Source organism: Cynocephalus volans, chromosome 13 (assembly GCF_027409185.1).
Source record: "Cynocephalus volans isolate mCynVol1 chromosome 13, mCynVol1.pri, whole genome shotgun sequence".
Taxonomy (NCBI): Eukaryota; Metazoa; Chordata; class Mammalia; order Dermoptera; family Cynocephalidae; genus Cynocephalus; species Cynocephalus volans.
In genome coordinates this window covers 78,310,108-78,329,868 of record NC_084472.1, presented here as the reverse complement: position 1 = coordinate 78,329,868, position 19,761 = coordinate 78,310,108, and the positions used below count along the sequence as shown (strand labels likewise).

The 19,761-nt window shown below is 37.2% G+C and overlaps 1 protein-coding gene across 1 annotated transcript in view; it reads right to left on the bottom strand.

Annotated features, from left to right (window-relative positions):
• The window catches only part of GALNTL6 (polypeptide N-acetylgalactosaminyltransferase like 6), a 1,082,002-nt gene that overhangs the window by 439,982 nt on the left and 622,259 nt on the right, over positions 1-19,761 (bottom strand). The window lies entirely within an intron of this gene.

Below are 19,761 nucleotides of genomic sequence, written 5' to 3'. Positions count from 1 at the left end.
TCTTTGAAACAATATTTGCTTGTTACACCAGTCTGGCCTCTAATCACTACTTGCATTTTTGGCTTCTGTAACTGAGCTTGCTTATCTGCCCAGACCACAAATACTAGCCTAGTGAATGCTGAGAAAAGAAAAAAATAATGTAAAAACCCTGGAAGAGTCCACTTATAAAAACTTTGTGAGACCTGAGCTTGCTTGGGGTCCAGAATTCCAAGCATTAGCATCTCTGGGCCTGCTGGCGTAATAAAAGACCTGTGTGTGTGTGTGTGTGTGTGTGTGTGTGTGTGAGAATGGGGGGAGGTAGAAGGCCCAGAACAATGGCCTGAGACTAGGTTTCTCTGAAGTTCTTGGGGGAAGTGTTGTCACAGGTAAAAGAAAGAATTCAGAAGTTAAAAAGTTAAGTAGAGGCATGTTGTATGCAAATGAGAATACCTCAGATAATCTCACAGCTGCCTTCAGAAAGAATAGATAGTAGCCAAAGGAAGATTGCCTCAGAGGAAGCCTGGCTGTTAGCATAGACAGATGTAAATTTCTTTCCACAAAGAAATATCCTTCTACTTAATCTTTTTTCCAGTCTCCCTGAATTAGCCATCTTGAAATATATCAACAAAACATATTTTGAGGCTGAAATATTTTGTTTTCCCACAGGCTTCATAAATTCTAGTAATAGAAACATCAAAGTCTTCTGGAATAAAGATTATGTAATTGAATTCTTTCAGCATTGACTTGTATATTTCTTGACTATTTAGAGAATGATATTTTTAGATGAGCAGAAGAAATACATTTGCTTTGTCAATTTCAAAGGCATTGTTCTTTTAATAACAAGAATCTTGGACTGTAGAACTTTATTATTTAACTACCAAAATTCCGAAGAACATAATTTAAAATGCAAAAAGAGATTCTTTGAATCTCTAGCCCAAAGAATTACATTTTGTTAACAATGCATGAAAGATATAACTGGGCATTTGTGACCAATTTCATTAAATTAGCTGTGACTTCAGTGAAAAAAAAGATATGTATCTATTGAGTTTCCAAGGGATAGATTATTCAATGGAAATTTATATCTACTAGAATATCATAATAGAAAATAGCTAGACTAAATTAGTAAAATTTATTCTGGCATACAATTTATTTATTCAATAATCATTTATCTCTTTAGAAAACATATTTTTTACATAGTGACATCATTTAACGTAGGTTATTAAACTTCCTTATTTTAGTTTTCATTTCTTTTTATACTCTTGATTTATCAGTTTAGATTATTTACATTCTTTCACACTTGAATTTCTCCTCATATTCCTGCATGAATTGACAACCTTAAATCTTCTATGCACAAAACAGCTACATTGTTTGCTTTGTAGATATCAACATCATTAACATCATTGTATAGTTATATGAAAATCCTCAGTTCTGTAACTCTTTTTGTGCCTAGGAGTATGTATAAAGGGCTAGAACAGCAAGCTTGTACCTGGAGCTCAGCAGCTGGTTTCTGTTGGTTCTATATTCTCCCGAACAATAGTATTCCTACTACCGAATTATTACAGCAAGATTCTTGCTGTATCCTATAGAGTCATACAAACATTAATAAAAACGAAAACACAGATGTAATCATCACATCCTCCATGCTTGTTTTATTTATTCATTTTTTTGAATTTGATATTTAATTTTAAGTCACATTTGCATGATGAGAATAAATACTTTTGAAATTTAAAGATCAAATGGACAGAAAGTAGAATTTCCTGATCTAAAGTGTTTAGTTAAAGGATGAAATTTCCTTCTCTAAAACAAAATATATTTTAAAATTTAAACTTTATTTATATTATTTAACGATTAAAAATTCCACTCCTATCAACATGTAAATTTTCTTGAGACAGTTTTTAGAAACAATAAAAATATATTACTCTCATAATATCAAAATTTTTACATCTACCTAATAAACTAGGTGGGATCAATTGAATATTGATAAAAAAAGAAGAATAATTAGATCCTATCTAAAGTTATTAAAAAATGAAAGTACAAATGTATTTATAATCTCAATAAAAATTATAAAACATCTTAGAAGAAAACATAGAAAAAAATTTTATAATTGTAAGTGGGGAAAGTTTTCTTTAACAAGAACTGAAAATCATATACTCTGATCCTTGCTACGCAAAGCACACTTTAAACCAGCAACATGCACATCTCCAAAGAGTAAGTGAGAGATATCAACTCTCAGTTCTCACCCCAGGATCTGTGCTTTAACAATATCTCCAAGTGATTTGCATGCACAGTGAGCAGTTCTTCTCAATCCTGTCTGCAGCTTAGCATCAACTGAGGGACTGTCACCCTAACCACTGGAACCTGAATCTGTGAGGACCCAGGTTACAGTCTTTTTATAAAAGCTCCTTGATAAACCTAATTTGTAGCATAAATTGGGAACCACTGTTTTTGAGAAAAACATGAAAAATTAACTCTTCGATACTTGAAAAAAGTTAAAAAGCCAAAAGTAGATTCAGAGAAAATATTTGCAACACATATATAGCAAAGGGCTATACAAACGCATTTCAGCATGATGTGGTAAGAGTGTTAAAAAAAACTAGGATAAAAAAAATTGCTTATGTAATATCCTGTATGCTAGTTAGCAGCCCTGGAATCTACTGACTACAACACCCACTTTAATAATAGCACAAAAATAAAAATGACATCAGTTATTGCCAGGGACTGGGGGTTAGGATGGAAGATTGACTACAGAAAAAAACAAAGAAAATTTTTGGCTCTATAAAAACATTCTATATCTTGATTTTGATGATGATTACATGACTGTGTGCATCTGTAAAAATTCATTGTACTATAGATCTAAAGGCAAGATCACATTTCAATAAACTTGACCTCAAAAATAAAATACAACATCAATAGCAAACAAAACCAAACATCTACCTAGTAGTTCAATATCTACGTAGAGAGTGAGTTGAAATAACCAAAGAAAATACAGCATTATTTAAAAAGTAGCCTACATAAATCCTGACTATCTTTAACTTTTATTGGAAAGAATATATATGTACAAGAAGATGTAAAGAGCTTCAGATTTCCTTATTGTTCACAAATGCACCATTTTCTGATACTAGTTCCTGGAAACACTGGGCAAACTGAATCTGAACATAAATAGGAATATACATAATATATATTTTATTGCTTTTTAAATTTGTTCTTCTGGTGTGTCACATGGGTAGTATGAACTTAGAAAGAGTTGTTATAAAGGCAGTCATTGTATTTTGATTTTTGTTCATATTCATAATGGCTAAAATTGCATTTTCCTGGACATTGGAGTCCCAAGTATAACCACCACAATTATTTGAAATTGATACGACAAGCAAACAGAAAGGACATTGTTGGGGGGGAGGGGGAAGGGAGAAGGGAGGGAGGTTGTGGTGATGGGGAGCAATAATCAGCCACAATGTATATCGACAAAATAAAATTAAAAAAAAATAAATAAATAAAATAAAATAAAATAAAATAAAATAAAAAAAAAACAAAATGTAATTTTAACTTTAGATTACTCTAATGCTTATATAACTGAAATTAAACCATATACCATGTACTTTAGCTTAAGAACGTTTGTTAACATTGACAGTGTGCATTCCTACAAAAATGTTGTTAATACAATTGCCATGGTTTTCACTCTTAAATAAACAAGTGGCTCTTCCCCTAATAGCCACATATCATTATGTAAATGTGCATTGACTTCCCCCAATAGGGATAGGTCACCTCACATGGTGAAGGTCTTACATTTGCAGTATGTTATTTTTATCTTTTACAAAATGTATTGCTTAATTCAGAGTTTTAAAAAATAAAAAGAAAATTCTTCCCCAGGAAAACAGTTAAGTAGAGACCTAATTCTTTTGCTCCTTCATTGACATTGACACAATAAAAAACCAAGACAAAACAAAAATGAAAAACAAAAAACCAAACCATTAGTTTATAGAGCTTCCTCTTTATTCTGTAGCATTAATTTTATTTGGGATTCTTAACAGATTAATTCACCATCCACTTTTCTCTTTGGTCTCCAGGGTAGGTGTACAAAGTCATTGTTTCCAAGGCAATAGGACAAGCTCCACCCCAAGAGGCTGCTAAACCTGTAAAACCTTCACTACACAGGAGCTCTTTATTGTTAGAGCATCAAACCAATTTCAGAAGCAAGGCCACTTGAGAATGACAGATTAGCTTCTGGGAAGGTTGACTTAGCACAGTGGGGAGCTGGCTTAAACACTAAGAGGCAGAGCAGAAATATAGATTCCCTGAAGGAAAAGTTATATTTCTATCAGCTTTGTGAAGGAGAAAAAAATCTACAGGGTCATAGCCATTAGCACTTGAAATTTTTACAGCAAAATTTCATAAAAAATGCCATACAGAGATCAGGTCACATCATTAATTCTAGAAACAAAGACAGAAAAAGTAAGTGAGATTGTCTTCAGGATGATATAAGAAATGATATAAAGGTTGCTGAGTTACTCATAAACTTTTTACATTGTGTTGCAGTCATAAAAAAAAGAAATCAATGAATCAGTGCATACACACGTGTGTGCGTGCACACACACACACGCCTGTGATTGACTTCACAATTAAAACTTGCTTCCGTCCCTCAACTATTTATCCTTTGGGGTATCCTTGTGGCCGATAGACAGTGGCAGAGGGGCCAGCCAAAAGAAGAGAGAGCTGAGTTTGTTCAAGAAAAATCTGCTCAGAATAGGTGAGCACTCAGTGAGGAGACATCTTTCTACCGACATAATGAAGACAGCACTGGCTCAAGTCCATGTCTCATAAGTCTGAATTTGAACCTCAGTCCTATCAATATTGAGAGTCAAGTTTAGGTTTCGGTGCTATCATGGCTTTTTAGACAGGGACCCACCTACAGGGCCTGCACCCTAACTGCTGCTCACGCTCCTACCCATGTGAGGCAACTGAATCCAAATGAGAAACGATTAATTTGAAATGAACTAAACAAAACACCCACGTTCACTAATGAATGGCTTTCCTACAGAAGTTGAGTTGATACCTAGACTAGTCAAATTCATAAAGACAGAAAGTAGAATGGTGGTTGCCAGGCAGGAATGGCGAGTTGTTTAACGGGTGCAGAATTTGAGTTTTGCAAGATGAAAAGAGATCTAGAGATGGATGTGTCAATGGTGTCACAACGATGTGAGTGCACTTAATGCAACTGAATTGTACATTTGAAAGTAGTTAAGATGGTAAATTTTCTGTTATGTGTATTTTACCACAATTAAAACAATAACAACAACAAAAAATCCCAAGTTGAGTTGAAAGAGTTTATAAGGCCCTGAGTCCTAAATAAAGCCTTCTTGTTCTAACACAGTAGAATCTAAGCAACTCAAGTTTGTAAAATAAATCTTGTTTAACTTAGCAAAGAAGTGCTATATGTGAAAGAAATGAAAAAGAAAGGGAGAAAGCTGGATGGAATCTGCTCATGGAAGACAGTCTTTGTCTTCCTGTCATGTGGGCCTGGAAGGCAAGAAGAAGAAACCATCACAGAGAATCAAGTCCCAGTAATGTTCAGGAGGTAGAAATCTTATTGTTATTTTTGTCAAAATTGTATCCTTCCCACTAGCATGGCTGTTGGAACATTGCAGGACCTCAATAAGAAGTTAAATAGATGTATGAATTTGTCCTCTAGTAGAACACAGTTCTGTTAATTGCCTATGATCTTATTAATTTTACCACATACATAATTCTCCCTCTCCTGAATGGGGGAGTAATTTATTTAACTTTTGAGAGACTCAGTTTCATCATCCATAAAATGCAGACTATACCCCAACAACTCTCAGTGTTGTGACATTAGCTACACGAGTATGTGTCTGGGTTTGGGAACATAAATATTTATATATACATGTACATTTAAAACATATTTAAAATAATGTTTCAGCACATTGTATACACTTAATAAATACTAAGCACTATTATTTTTCATCACTGCTATTGCAATAACCTTTTTTAAAATAAGTATCTTGTGTATTTTTTGTCTCATTCTTTTGCTTAGCTTGTTAAAAAAAAAGTTGGCCCTTCTGCTACTCAATATACGGGCCACAGGTATAAAAGTGTAAATGATTTAGGGACAAATCTTTAATTATGAACATATCAGAGTTAATAAAAGTCAATATATACATTGATTCATTGATTTCTTAATTCATCCATCCATCATGCTTTTATCAAATGCCTACTAGGTGCTGGCACCATGATAGGATCTGAGCAGGCCCTGCTTTCCAGGTATATTTAAACCGAGGAAATAAACACAAAGGCCTCTTTGCACAGGATACAGAAATCACATGGGTTTTTGAGCTGTGATGCACTAGAACGACTGTAGTTAATCAAGAGGATTCTTTTGTTATAACCAAATGGAAGATGAATTGGAAGGAGGAGAGGTTGGGAGATTTTAATTTCCACCTTCTGGCACCACAGTAAGTAACACTGGGGTTCACTTACTTTCTCCTACTCACATATCTTCACCTTCTCCTTTCACAGTTCTTATGAAAGTGAGATAAATTATGAAGTGAGTAAGTAAGGCAATTTGCTAGCTTTGGGCACTCTGAGCTGTTGCAGCTCTGTCATATTACCATTTGTGCCTTAGTTGTTCCACCAATTATACATTCAGTAATGGCTATGCTGCCCATTAAACACTTATTTTTTAGAATTAAAATTATTATAAATCATGTTACCAACATGCAAGAATTTAAAAAATTATGCACTAGAGGAGTGAAGTATTGAACATTAAGATATCAAATATATCTTAATAGTAGAACATATAGGCATGCATAAATCTCTAGTCTCCCTCTGTGACTATACATTTACTGTTATGAGCACTGGGGAAAATCTGGGGTACTTTTGCACAAGTATTCATGATTTAGTAAGAATAAATCAAGACCTCAGGAATGCAAAAAATCTAGAATCTGTTGGGTAGCATAAAACAGATGGCTAGTTAGACTTCACGGGTCTCTATGAACACGGAATTGAGATTTTATTTCTTTGCACATATAATTCCACAGTTACATCTTACCTCCATAGTGTACATATGGTAGAGATAAAATGTTTGAAGAGTCATTAAGATCTACTTGTGTTAGGAAAGCAAAAGTATCCTTATTTTGTTTAAAGTTCCAGAACTTTAAAAAAAAAAAAAAAGAAAAAGGATCCTCTGGAAAAGAAAAATTATCTGTATTTTTCATAAGTCCCTTCTCCTTAGAAGAGAAAGACAAATAATACATATGTATGAGAAGAGAAGGAAAGAATGTAAGTTGTTCTTTTAAAAGTGACCTTACTCACATATTCAATTGTTCCTTCTCCAGGCATAGCCCCCATTGTGCAGGTTAACAAGTGAGTTTGAAGGGGGACTGTAGCAGATGGCTGATGGTACCGATGGGTATATTTACAATGGGTGGGAAGTATGGACTGGAAGGGTCAAAGAAGATGAACACTTAAAAACCACAACCCATACCAGAGATAGGAAAACCAGAAGCCAATGGTGTGTGAGATCATAACATGAAGTTAGTGCATTGCATTAGAACTGAGTTCCGTGACAAGGAAAACCAGAGAGGACAGGAAAGACAACAGGCAAGAAGACCTGGAAATGGATCTAAATCTGCTTTCAGGAAACTCTCCACATAAGTCCTGTAGAGGAAGAAACCAACACCAGGAACTGATCACTGTGAGTCTGAGACAGAATAGGGACTGAACTCAGGGCCTCTCACCCCTGACCACAAAGGGCTGAAATAAACGGCTTCCCAACTTCAGGAATCCAACTCATACCCGTAAGAAATGGGGCTAAGCATATACCTCTGCATGTACCCTGCAGGAATGTGGGAGTAGGACGTTTACTCAAAGGAGAAGAAAGACTTAGCTGCGAGAACTGGGTCCAACCAGCCTATGCCAAGATGGACTCCAGTGCTGACCTTTCACTGACTTTTTCCCTTAATATAATACTAAAAAATCACACCCAGGGGTGATGAGACATGCTAATGAGACATGCCACACATGAAGAAGCATGGCCTCCAAGGACACAGGAGCCAAGAAATCCCTACTTCTGCATGCTTAGACTTTACCCCTTTTCCACCTAAGCCTCTTTAAAACTTTCTCTGACTGTCCTCTTGGGGATCCAGCCTGAGGAAGTGGTCCTTCGTGCTGACTCCCTTGTGCTAGAGCATAAGCCCTAATAAAGACTTGCCTGTGACTTCTCTTTTGGCCTCTTGTCAATTTCTATTGCAGAGAGCCCAAGGGCCCAGTTGGGCAACAAGTCAAGTGACACAGCAGCCTCCTGTAGCTGCCAGAGAAGATGGCAAATGTGTAAGCAGCTCACTGGAACTAAGAAACTACCTCCTTGAAATGAATTCCTGGCCCCACCGCCATGGCACGTCTTTACTTCTCAGAGTCTATCTTTGCATAATAATAGAAGCAAATAACAAAGAAAAGGTAGTTTTACCTATTTCCGCAGGGTTATTGTGAGACCACAATAAGTTTATGCACACTAGCACTTTGTTTGTTTTCTTGGTGGCTGGTACAGAGATTGAACCCTGGGCCTTGCTGTCATCAGAACCACACTCTAACCAGCTGAGCTAACCAGCCAGCCAGCACTTTGGAACCTGCATAACACTATAAATGCAAAGTAGTGGTATTATCTGGCAATGTATTACCCTCATCTTCAATATCTTCTTCATTAAGATCTTTTTGACAGAAAGGCAGAGCAAGTAAAATACTCCAATATAACTACGGCATTTCCGGTATTGACTGTATAGATAGTAAAAGGGTAAATACAAATGAAAAATAGGAGACCTAATTTTCCCTGTTGAAAACAAGAAAGGAGACTCCTCCCCTCCTCCCAATTGCTATCTCACTCTGCCTCCCTTTTCTTAGAATGTTTACTTGGGAAAACTCGCAAGTTCTTTCTTTGTCTCTTGAAAACATATCTTAATCTTTTTAACAAGGTAAATAAACCTCTCCTAGGCTTTAAAACCCATAATGTCTTTATCAAGGGCCTGGAGCCAACCCTTTGAAATGCAGTCATTAGGGAAGACAGCACTCCTATCTTCCAGTTTCTGTAGGAAGGCGGGAGCCTAACTCAGATGGGCACCTCACTCCAAAACTATCTCCCATGACCAAGATATAAAAAGTTTATTTAGCTTTTGAATATAACCAATTAGCTAACACCTCAATTACCAATTTAGGATGAACTGTGAGTAACAAGTACTGCTGTCAAGTTCTTTTGAGGATTAATTATTATTTAACCTGAGAACATGTGTGCAATGGGTTGTGTCTACTTGGCTATGTAAAAGGGTGGGATTTCTTTGCGGTCTCTTTAAAGAATTGTCTTTGATGTGTGTTACATTCTGATTTAATGATTTTCAACAAAAGAACTGTTTCTTTTTCTTCTACCTTTGTGGTGAAGTTTTCTGGGTTGAGAGAAAATGTTGTTTTTAATTATCTTTCCCCAACAAGAGCACAGTGTTTAACATCATGGACTGGTGCAGGCTGACTGGTTTTAAATGAAAGCTCTGACATTACTAGCTGTATGACCTTTGACAAGTCACCTAATATCTTTATATGTAAGTTTGTTTCTAAAGTAGGGGCACTGATACCTAGCTTATAGGGATATCACGAGAATTAAATGAGATAATGCACATACAGCATATTAAACAATGTCTGGAGCATTGTTAGCATGATATGGTTAAGTATCAGTATTTTTCCAGTTATACCGCATAATTTATATGTTACTGACTGTGGTAAGTTAGTTTAATTAATCAGATTCATAAAATTTATGAAAATTTTGTTGTTGTTGCTTAGAAAGAACTTTAGGAATTGTCAGGTTGAACTTCCTAATTTTCTTAAAAGTAAAATGATTTGGGAAAGTTTATACAATCGGCTGAGCTGGAACTGCTATTATGGTCTTTTGACTCCCAGTGCAGTCTTTCTCCAACTATACACTCCTTTCTCCCTGCAGTTTAATTGTTGTAAACTGATATACAGTTGAAAATGCTGAAGCAGCAAAGAGAGATTTATCTTTTCTTTCCATTTGAGAGGAGCATATTTTCCAGATTAGCAGGAAGAATTACACTGAGTGATGAAAAAAAGAATGTTGAAACATAAAAAATTCATTCAGCTCAGCTTTGCTGTATTCCATAGCAACAATAGTTTATATAAATTTAGCAACAGGACTATACAAATAAATTTATTGATCATGATGATGACAAGAGCAATGTCCTGCGAGTGATAATGACAATGGTAATGATGATCACGATTGCATACACTGATAGATAATGATGGTGATGCTGATGGGGATATGTTGCAATGATAAAAAGGACCCTTGGAAAGAAAGAAACACTAAAAACCATTTATGTACATTTTTCTTTAACTGGGAATCTTCACCAGTATTCCTGACAGATTATCTTACTGACTCTGATCATACACCTTCAGTGAATATTAGGAGCTTTGCATCCAATTGTTTAGCTATTACTTGTATTTTCCCACTCTTTTGAGCTCTTTTCCTTTAAATTATAAATTCCTCCTTGGATTACACCTTTAATTATACTCTACCTTGTGTTATCTCTGAGAGGGCTTTCCTTGGTTCCTGTTCACGTAACAATTCCTCTTGATGGTTTTGATTTCTATGATGCTTTATGTCATTTTTGCAAGTATCCTCCTGTATTGTATTATCCCTCAAAACCTCATAGTTCTGCAAGCTTGTGGAAAGTATCTTACCTCCATACTGTACATATAGTAGAGATAAAATGTTTGAAGAGTCATTAAGATCTATTTGTGTTAGGAAAGCAAAATCATCCTTACTTTCTTTAAAGTTCCAGAACTTTTTTTTTTTTTAAACAAAAAGATTCTCTGGGAAAGAAAAATTATCTGTATTTTTCATAAGCCTCTTCTCTTTAGAAGAGAAGAACAAGTAATATATATGTATGAGAAGAGAAGGAAAGAATGTAAGTTGTCCCTTCAACAGCTCAGCTATTTGTTTTTACTCCAATTCTTAGAAGTAAAATGCATATTTCTACCTGTACTTTGCGTTCTGGACTTTACTGTCATCTATTTAAATTTTATCATCTCCTCTTTTTGGAATTTTGAGAAGAAAGTTATGGTATTAAATACCTATTCCTTAAATTATTCCATTGTCATTTCAAAATGATCTCAAAGCGACATTGGCCAACCCCTCACCCCTTGCTTCATATTGTTTTCCCTCACGGAATGAGGCATCTTCTACCCACCATCGTTTGAAATCTTGAGGTTCACTTTACCTGTTCTCTAGTGTCTAAATGTAGCCAATGATGAAATATTAACCATTTCTTCTTTGTTGATTTGTTCTTCTCTCTTCATCTCTATTGTTGCCACCTGATCTTGGTGCTTCATAATTTGTACCCTTGCAACATTCTTGTTTCCTTAACTTTATCCTCTCTACCGCCACACTAGTTCATATAGTATTTCCTAACCAATTGCCTTGCTGAGGCATACTATAAAATATCCTCTAAAATGCTCAATAGCATTTTGTTGCTTATGTCTGACCACTTTGCGGTACTGGTCAAGGTCTCCTATTACCTTGATTACACTAGATTTATAAGATCTGATTTCCGTTGTTTTCTAAGGCAGAGCACCCTCAATGTATTCAGACTTTTAAAAATTTTTTATAACTCTCCTATGCATATTGTTTATTACCAGTCTCAAGTCTTGTATAACAACATCAACAAAAACCTAAACAAACACACTGTCTACCACTAGGATACTGAATTGTAATCTCATCGATTAGTCAAAATCTAACAATTTTGTAGGGCACGGCTCAAGTGCCATGTCCCCCATAAAGCCTTCCAAGAATATTCTATGAACTTCTTGAGCTAAAACTCTATTATAATTTATTGGTTTACAATAACACAATTTAAAAATGAATGTACTGAGACATATGTATCTTAATGTGTATTATCTTCTTTAACATAGTTATTTCAGGAAACTGTATACTTAATCTAATAATGTGTCTATTGTTCAAAGCCTTATTCTTTTTAATATTGTCAGTGATGAAAAATCATCTTTTGAAAATGGATTGGATTTTTGGCCACAACTAAAAGTAATTCATAGTTAAATCAGTGGAAAATAGATGATCGACCTGGGGAATGCAATTTCACAGTGAAAAACAAGGTGTGACTCTGAAGCAGAGAGTTTCTTTATTTCTTTATTTTTTGCTGAAATTGTAAGAAGTTTCCAAAGATGAATTCCTAGTGGCAGAATCACTAGGATAAATAAACTGTGTTTTCATATTACTGATTGTTGATTAGCAGATTCTTCATCTTATTGCATACATTATTATGCTTATTAAGACACAAGTCTGTCACCACAAGAACATGTATTCTTCTGTCATATGGTCTTGCAATTATTACCATTGTTTCAGATATATTAGACATTCTTAATGTGAAATGTTGGGAAATATGAATGAATTGATGAATTTATGGAAAAGTGAACCTACACTTGGAAGAGTTTCTTCTCATCTATAAATTCACCTTGAATGTCCTGTTTAGCACCAGTTCTCTACAACTTGGGTTTTAAACCCACAAATTCCACCAACTACATAGACAATCTTGTACAAGCCACTTTGACCTAAGTTTCTTCATCTATTTGGTGAAAGTATTATCCTGGATTTCTACAATTCTTTTCAGGCTTTTCAATCTTCAATTCTGTCATTTAGATAAGTTTTAGAAGTCTGTATTTCATTTGAATGTTCATATAGAGATATAGATTCATTATAGGAAAAAAGACATATTGCTTATTCTAAATAGAGTCAAACCCTTTGAACAGCATGTTTCTTGTTGCCTTCCAGATTTGCTGCTTTCAGGCAGAAAATAAAATTTTAAGATAAGGCAGATTCTGTCAGTGCCCACACATATCCCTGGGATCGTGAAATTATGATTGCTTCTGAGGACTTTCAACTGTGAGTATCTGCAGAACTGTGCTTAAGGGATTTTCTAGAAATGTAGAAGGCCACTCAGCAGGACAAGTCTGAAGAGCCAAGAAATTAACACCCTCTCTTGCTGCAGCCTTCACTAATACCTGCAGGTGTTTAACAATCCCGGCTTTCTTACTCCTTGTGTGAGAATTCCAAGCTCTGTTTTTGCAGTTCCCCACAGAAAAAGCTCTAGTCATTTCCCTGTGGTAGCTGGCTTAATAACATACCCTTTATTAGCAGCTATCTTTCTTGGAATCACTTCTACCGCAGTCCTACTTGTATTGCCTGTACCTCCGATATAAACTAATTGCACTTAAATTCTCATCTAAGGATGTGGGTCTGGGGGAATGCAAATTAAGACCAAGATCATTGCACACTTGCAGCAGTTTGAAGCCACAAAGAATAGGCAGAATAGACTTCAGATGATTCTCACTTTGATAGAAAATGGCATTTCATATCATTTCGTTTTGAACACAGATACAAGGTCATGTTAAATACAATTTCTTGGAATCTTGCACATATTCAAACAACACCATTTCCATGATTTAATAGAAAGCTTTGACCAGACATCCAGAGACCTAACTTACAGTCCAGTCTGTGACTTAGGCCTGATGTTTAAATTGTCTGATCTACCAACTTTATTTTTAAAATTAAACTAATCTCTTTGACTATAGTACAAGGATTATGTGCAGATTAAATGGAATGACATATGTATAACTTAGTACATTAAAATCTCTACAAAAACGTAATTATTTTTCCCAGTGACATTCAATTCATTTTAATATTTTTTCATTTGTTCTTGCTTTCAAGGTTGCTTTTTCTTGTTTGATTTGAATAACTTTGTATTATGCAAACTCTTCACTTTTTCTTTTTGAGTAGTCTGTGATTTGAGTCTGTCTGTTAAAAAATGAGTCAAGCTAATCTAGTACAATTAACCACTCTCCTACTTGTAGTGTAAATAAAATGCCAAAAAGCAAAAACAAAGACATGAGTATATATACGTATTTGCCATTCCTTATGTTTATGAACATTAGTCTACTCCCTAGCTGATGTGGATTGAATCGTGTCCCCCAAGTTTCATGTATTAGAGGCTTGGTCCCCACTGTCAAAGTGTTAAGAGAGTGGGAAATCCTAATGTGGTCATTGAAAGGTGGGGCATTGAAAAGGTGATTAGATTCTAAGGACCATAAGGTAGTGAAAGGATCAATACTGGTAGTCAGAGGTGTGTTTCTGAGGGCTTTAAAAGGAGAGTACGTGAGAGTCCATCTCTCTCTCTGCTCTGCCATTCTCGCCATAAAGTCACCTCACCAGATGTGTTCCCTGGACTGTGGACTCCCAGCCTCTGAAACTACAAGTAAAAAATTTCATTTTCTCACAAATTACTCAGTTCCAGATATTTTGTCATAAGCAATAAAAACAGACTGATACACTAGCACTCACAAAAGTAATTATAAATAGGTAAGTTCATAATTATTTACTTGAAGCTTCAAACTTGCCTTTTATTTTATTTTATAGTTTAAATTTTTTTTTCATTATTGTACAATGTAATTGATTTTTGTGGCCCTTTACCAATTCCTCCTTTTACCCCTTCCCTCTCCCCCTTTCCCACCCCCAGCAATTTCAGTTCTGTTCTCTTCTCTTAAAAAGTTCAATGTATTATTGGGATTATTGTATCTTTTTTTTTCTTTTATTTGTTTATTTTTTATTATCTCCCACATATAAGTGAGGACATGCAGTATTTCTCTTTCCATGACTGGCTTATTTCGCTTAACATAATTTTCTCTAAGTTTATCCATGTTGCTGCAAATGGCAGTATTTCATTCTTTTTTATAGCATAGTAGTATTCCGTTGTGTAAATATACAACATTTTCCTTATTTACTCATCTGATGATGGGCATTTAGGCTGGTTCCAGCTCTTGGCTATTATAAATAGAGTTGCAATAAACATGGGAATACAGGTATCCCTTTGACTAATGATTTCCATTCCTTGGGTATATACCCAGCAGCAGAGTTGCTAGGTCATATGGCAGTTCTATCTGTAGTTTTTTGAGGAATCTCCATACCATTTTCCATGATGGCTGCACCATTTTACTGTCCCACCAACAGTGTAGGAGAGCTCCCCTCTCTCTGCATCCTCGCCAGCATTTGTTATTCTCTGTCTTTTTGATAATAGCCACTTTAACTGGAGTGAGATGATATCTCATTGTGGTTTTGATTTTCATTTCCCTAATGCTGAGTGATGTCGAGCATTTTTTCATGTGCCTTTTGGCCATTCGCATATTTTCCTTTGGGAAATGCCTGTTCTTTGCCTATTTTTTAACTGGGTTACTTGTGTTTTTACTGTTAAGTTGTTTGAGTTCCTTGTATATTCTGGATATTAATCCTTTGTCGGATGCATATTTTGCAAATATTTTCTCCCACTGTGTTGGTTGTCTTTTCACTTTGTTAATTGCTTCTTTTGTTGTGCAGAAGCTTTTTAGTTTGATATAATCCATTTGTTTATTTTTCCCTTGTTGCCTGTGTTTTTGGATCATATTCTTAAAGTCTTTGCCCAATCCTACTTCCTGTAGTGTTACCCCTACATTTTAACAAAATCAAAGACATAAACCATATAATTATCTCAATAGATGCTGAAAAAGCATTTGACAAAATTCAACATCCCTTCATGATAAAGACTTTAAGCAAATTAGGTACAGAAGGAAAGTATCTCAACACAATTTAAGCCATATATGACAAACCCATTGCCAATATCATCCTGAATGGGGAAAAGTTAAGAGCTTTTCCCTCAAGAATGGGAACAAGACAAGGATGACCACTCTAGCCACTCTTATTTAACATAGTGTTGGAAATATTCACCAGGGCAATCAGGAAAGAGAAAGAAACAAAGGGCATCCAGGTTGGAAAAGATAAATTCAAATTGTCCCTTTTGCAGATGACATGATCGTATCTATAGAGAAGCCTAAAGACTACAAAAAATTTCTTAGAGTTGATAAACAATTTTAGCAAAGTTGCAGGATACCAAATCAACACGCAAAAATCAGTAGCATTTTTATACTTCAACAATGAACTAGCAGAAAAATAAATCAAGGAAACTAGCCCATTTACAATAGTGACCAAAAAATAAAATACCTAGAAATCAGTTTAATCAAGGATGTAAAAAATCTCTATGACAAGAACTACAAATCACTGCTGAAGCAAATCAAAGAGGACACAAGAAGATGGAAAGATATTCCATGCTCTTGGATTGGAAGAATTAACATTGTGAAAATGTCCATACTACCCAAAGTAATCTACAGACTCAATACAATCCCCATCAAAATACCAATGACACTCTTCACAGAAATGGAAAAAAAAAAACAAACAATACTAAAATTCACGTGGAACAAGAAAAGACCCCTAATAGCCAAAACAATCCTGAGCAAAAGAAAAAATAAAGCTGGAGGCATAACACTCCTGGCTTCAAATTATACTACAAAGCAAGAGTATACAAAACAGCAGGGTACTGGCATTAAAACAGACACATGGACTGATGGAACAGAGTAGAGAATCCAGAAAGCAGCCCATATACCTACAGCAAATTGATCTTCAACAAACGCACCAAGAACATACACTGGGGAAAAGACTGCCTCTTTGATAAAGGGTGCTGGGAAAATTGGACATCTATATGCAGAAGAATGAAACTAGACCCGTGTCTCTTGCCATATTCCCAAATCAACTCAAAATGGATCATATAATTAAATATACATTTTGAAACAATAAAATTCATAAAACAAACTTGCCTTTAAACATAAACTCTAGAAAACCTGATGTGAATTAAAACTAAAAATGCATGGCTACTTGTGGAAAAGAATGATAGAGAAAATATCATCTATACTAGTTTCTTATGGCTATAATAACAAATTACCAAAAACGTTATAGCTTAAAGTAAGAGAAATTTATTGTCCCACACTTTTGGAGACTAGAAGTCCAAAATCAAACTGTTGGCAGGGCCATGCTCTTTTTGAAGTCTCTAGGAGAAAATCTATTCCATGCCTTTCTCTTTGCTTGTGCTGTTGCTAGTAATCCTTGGTGTTCCTTGTTTTGTATGACTCCAATCTCTGCTTCTATCATCACATGATGTTTTCCCTGCGTGTCTCTGTCTCTCTTCTAAACATTAGTCCAATTGGATTAAGGCTCACCTTAATGATCTCCTCTTAACTTGATCACATCTGCAAAGACCCTATTTCCAAAGGTCACATTCACAGGTACTTGAGATTAGGACTGCATATATCTTTCTGGGAGAAAAAAATTCAACCCAAAACATCACCTATTAATCATTTGCTGATGAAAATAGACTCTTCTGGTCATGGTTACCCTCAAGGATATGCAACCAGTTCAGTTGCACAGGGCCTCAGGCTCAGAAGAGAACTGCCCTCTCCCCCATACCCACTGGGAGTTTGGTGCTCTGCAGTTGCTATCTAGAAATCTTAATAATTTTATCTTTGGGGAGTTCCGGTCAAGAAGGAAGAATAGACAGTCCACAGCATCACTTTCTCGCACAAATCAACCAATTTGCAACTATAAAAATGTGACATCAGCCAAGCTGGGGCTCCTGGAGCTCAGGGGAAGAGGAGGAGAGACCTACGGAGCTCATGAAGGCGGGAGAAGCCACAATGAGAGAAAGAAAAAACTGCTCTGAGTGTTTCAGGCTGCGGCCACTTCAATGCTGGAACTGCTGAGCACATGGAGCAGGAGCCGGCAGAAGTCACAGCTATGCCATTCAGATGGAGTTACTTGGAGACAGCAGGGGAGATGAGGACCTTGGCCCCAAGGACAGCAAGACAACTAATAGGGTTCCCATGGACCTATGCAAGAGCGAGGAACCAGAACAGCTGAAAAAAGGGGAGCCATTCAGAGGCACTGCACAGGGCCCATCCCATGGGAAGTGTTTGGAGCACGGGCGGTGGGGGAGACGGGCCCACAAGAAGGACACTGGGGCACAGCAAGGACAGCTGATCTGCACCCCAGTCAACACAGGACCACTCAGAGGAGACTGGTCGGGAATGCAGAATTGCATGGGGTGCAGTTTGATGAAAAAACTCAGGCCCAGATAAGAGTTTCTCCACAACTCAGGTGCACCGAGTCTATGGACTGGAGAGCCAGAAGTACCTATAAGGTCAACCATTAAACCCTGAGCTGCAAAAAAAGGCTTCTCTAGGGAAACAGCAGCAAAGCTGTAATTGAGCTCGACCATACAGTTCAAGTACTGGTTCCCACAGGAAGTTCCCCTGCTTTAGAGGTAAGCAAAGGACAAAAAATTAGTTCCGGCCCAGGCACACCACCAGTGCCTCAGATCCCCGCCTGGGGGCCCAGAGCATGAAGCTGGGGACAAGACACCCCACCCACCAGACACACTGTGCCAGCGCTTCAGGGCCCACCTGGGGACCCAAGGCATGGAGAAGAGGACCGGACCCCCCTCCCACAGCCAGGCACACCATGCCAGCACCTTGGGGCCTGCCCTGGGACTCGAGGCATGGAGAAGGGGTCTGGACCACCCTCCAACAACCAGGCACACCTCCCCAGCACCTTGGGGCTTGTCCAGGGACCTGAGGCATGGAGAAGAGGACCAGACCCCCCTCCCACAACCAGGCATGCGGTGCCAGTGCCTCAGGGCCTGCCAGGGGACCCAAGGTATGGAGCCAGGGACCAGACATTCCCCACAACCAGGCACACCACCAGCATCAAGGAGCATGCCAAAACCGTCACCTCCATGAGGGTGGCCCACTACAGCCACCACAATAACCATGGCTGCCGTGAAAGTGGCTAGAGCCACAACCACCACACATATGGTCCGCCATCCACTGGAGTGCATTGACACAAGGAGAGTCACCAGCAGAGATAAAGAAAAGAAGAGGATGTCTCTCTTTACGAAGTTTATTTCAAAGTGACAAAAGAAGCATCTGTTTTATTATAATAATGGAGGAACTGACCACACCTCTCAGCATTGGACAGTTAATCTAAACAACAAATCAACAGAGTAACCATTACTCTTTCAGAAGGAGAGAAGAAATCTAGGGTAATTAGAGGGGGGAGGGGGAGGGAGAGGGGGATAGGAAGAGATTGGACAAGGGGCATAAAGAATAACTATGATTTGTAACAATATATATGCTAGTAATATTGATTTGATCAGCATATCTCAGTGTTGAACCCCCAAAATACGTATAATCAATTTTGATTCAATAAAAATTGAAAAAAAAATTAATTTAAAAAAATTTTGTCTTTGAATTTATCTGTTGGAAATGAGAAGCAAAGAGAAAGCCCAACGCAACACTAGAGCCTGTGCTGGGGCTTTGGTGCCTGGGATCATGCATGGTGCACCTCCTGCTGTCTCCCCTGGATGGGTTTTCAGCAGCTGGTTCTCCTGCCCGTGGTGCCTGGCGCATACCTAGGCTCATCCTCCACACCCCTGCCCAGCAATCACTGCTGTCCTGTCCCCAGATGGGAGGAGTGGGGGTGAAGCCTGGGGAGGGTCGAAGTAGGGTATGCAACTCATGGCATCTCAGGGGGAGGCATGGGAGTGGCCACCTCTTTCCCCTGGGCTGGTGGTACTACTGAGCATCTCACAGGGACTTTTTTCTTGCTGATTGAACAAGGAGTCATGCATTTTCATTTTGCACTGGGCAGGACAAATAATATAGCTGGTCCTGCTTCTAGTCATTGCCTCTCAATGGTTAACTAGGTATTCCTTAAATTATTTTTTCCTTCTCCCCATTTGGACTGAATTCTAACCTCCTTGGCTCTTAGTTAAGCACCTGATTACT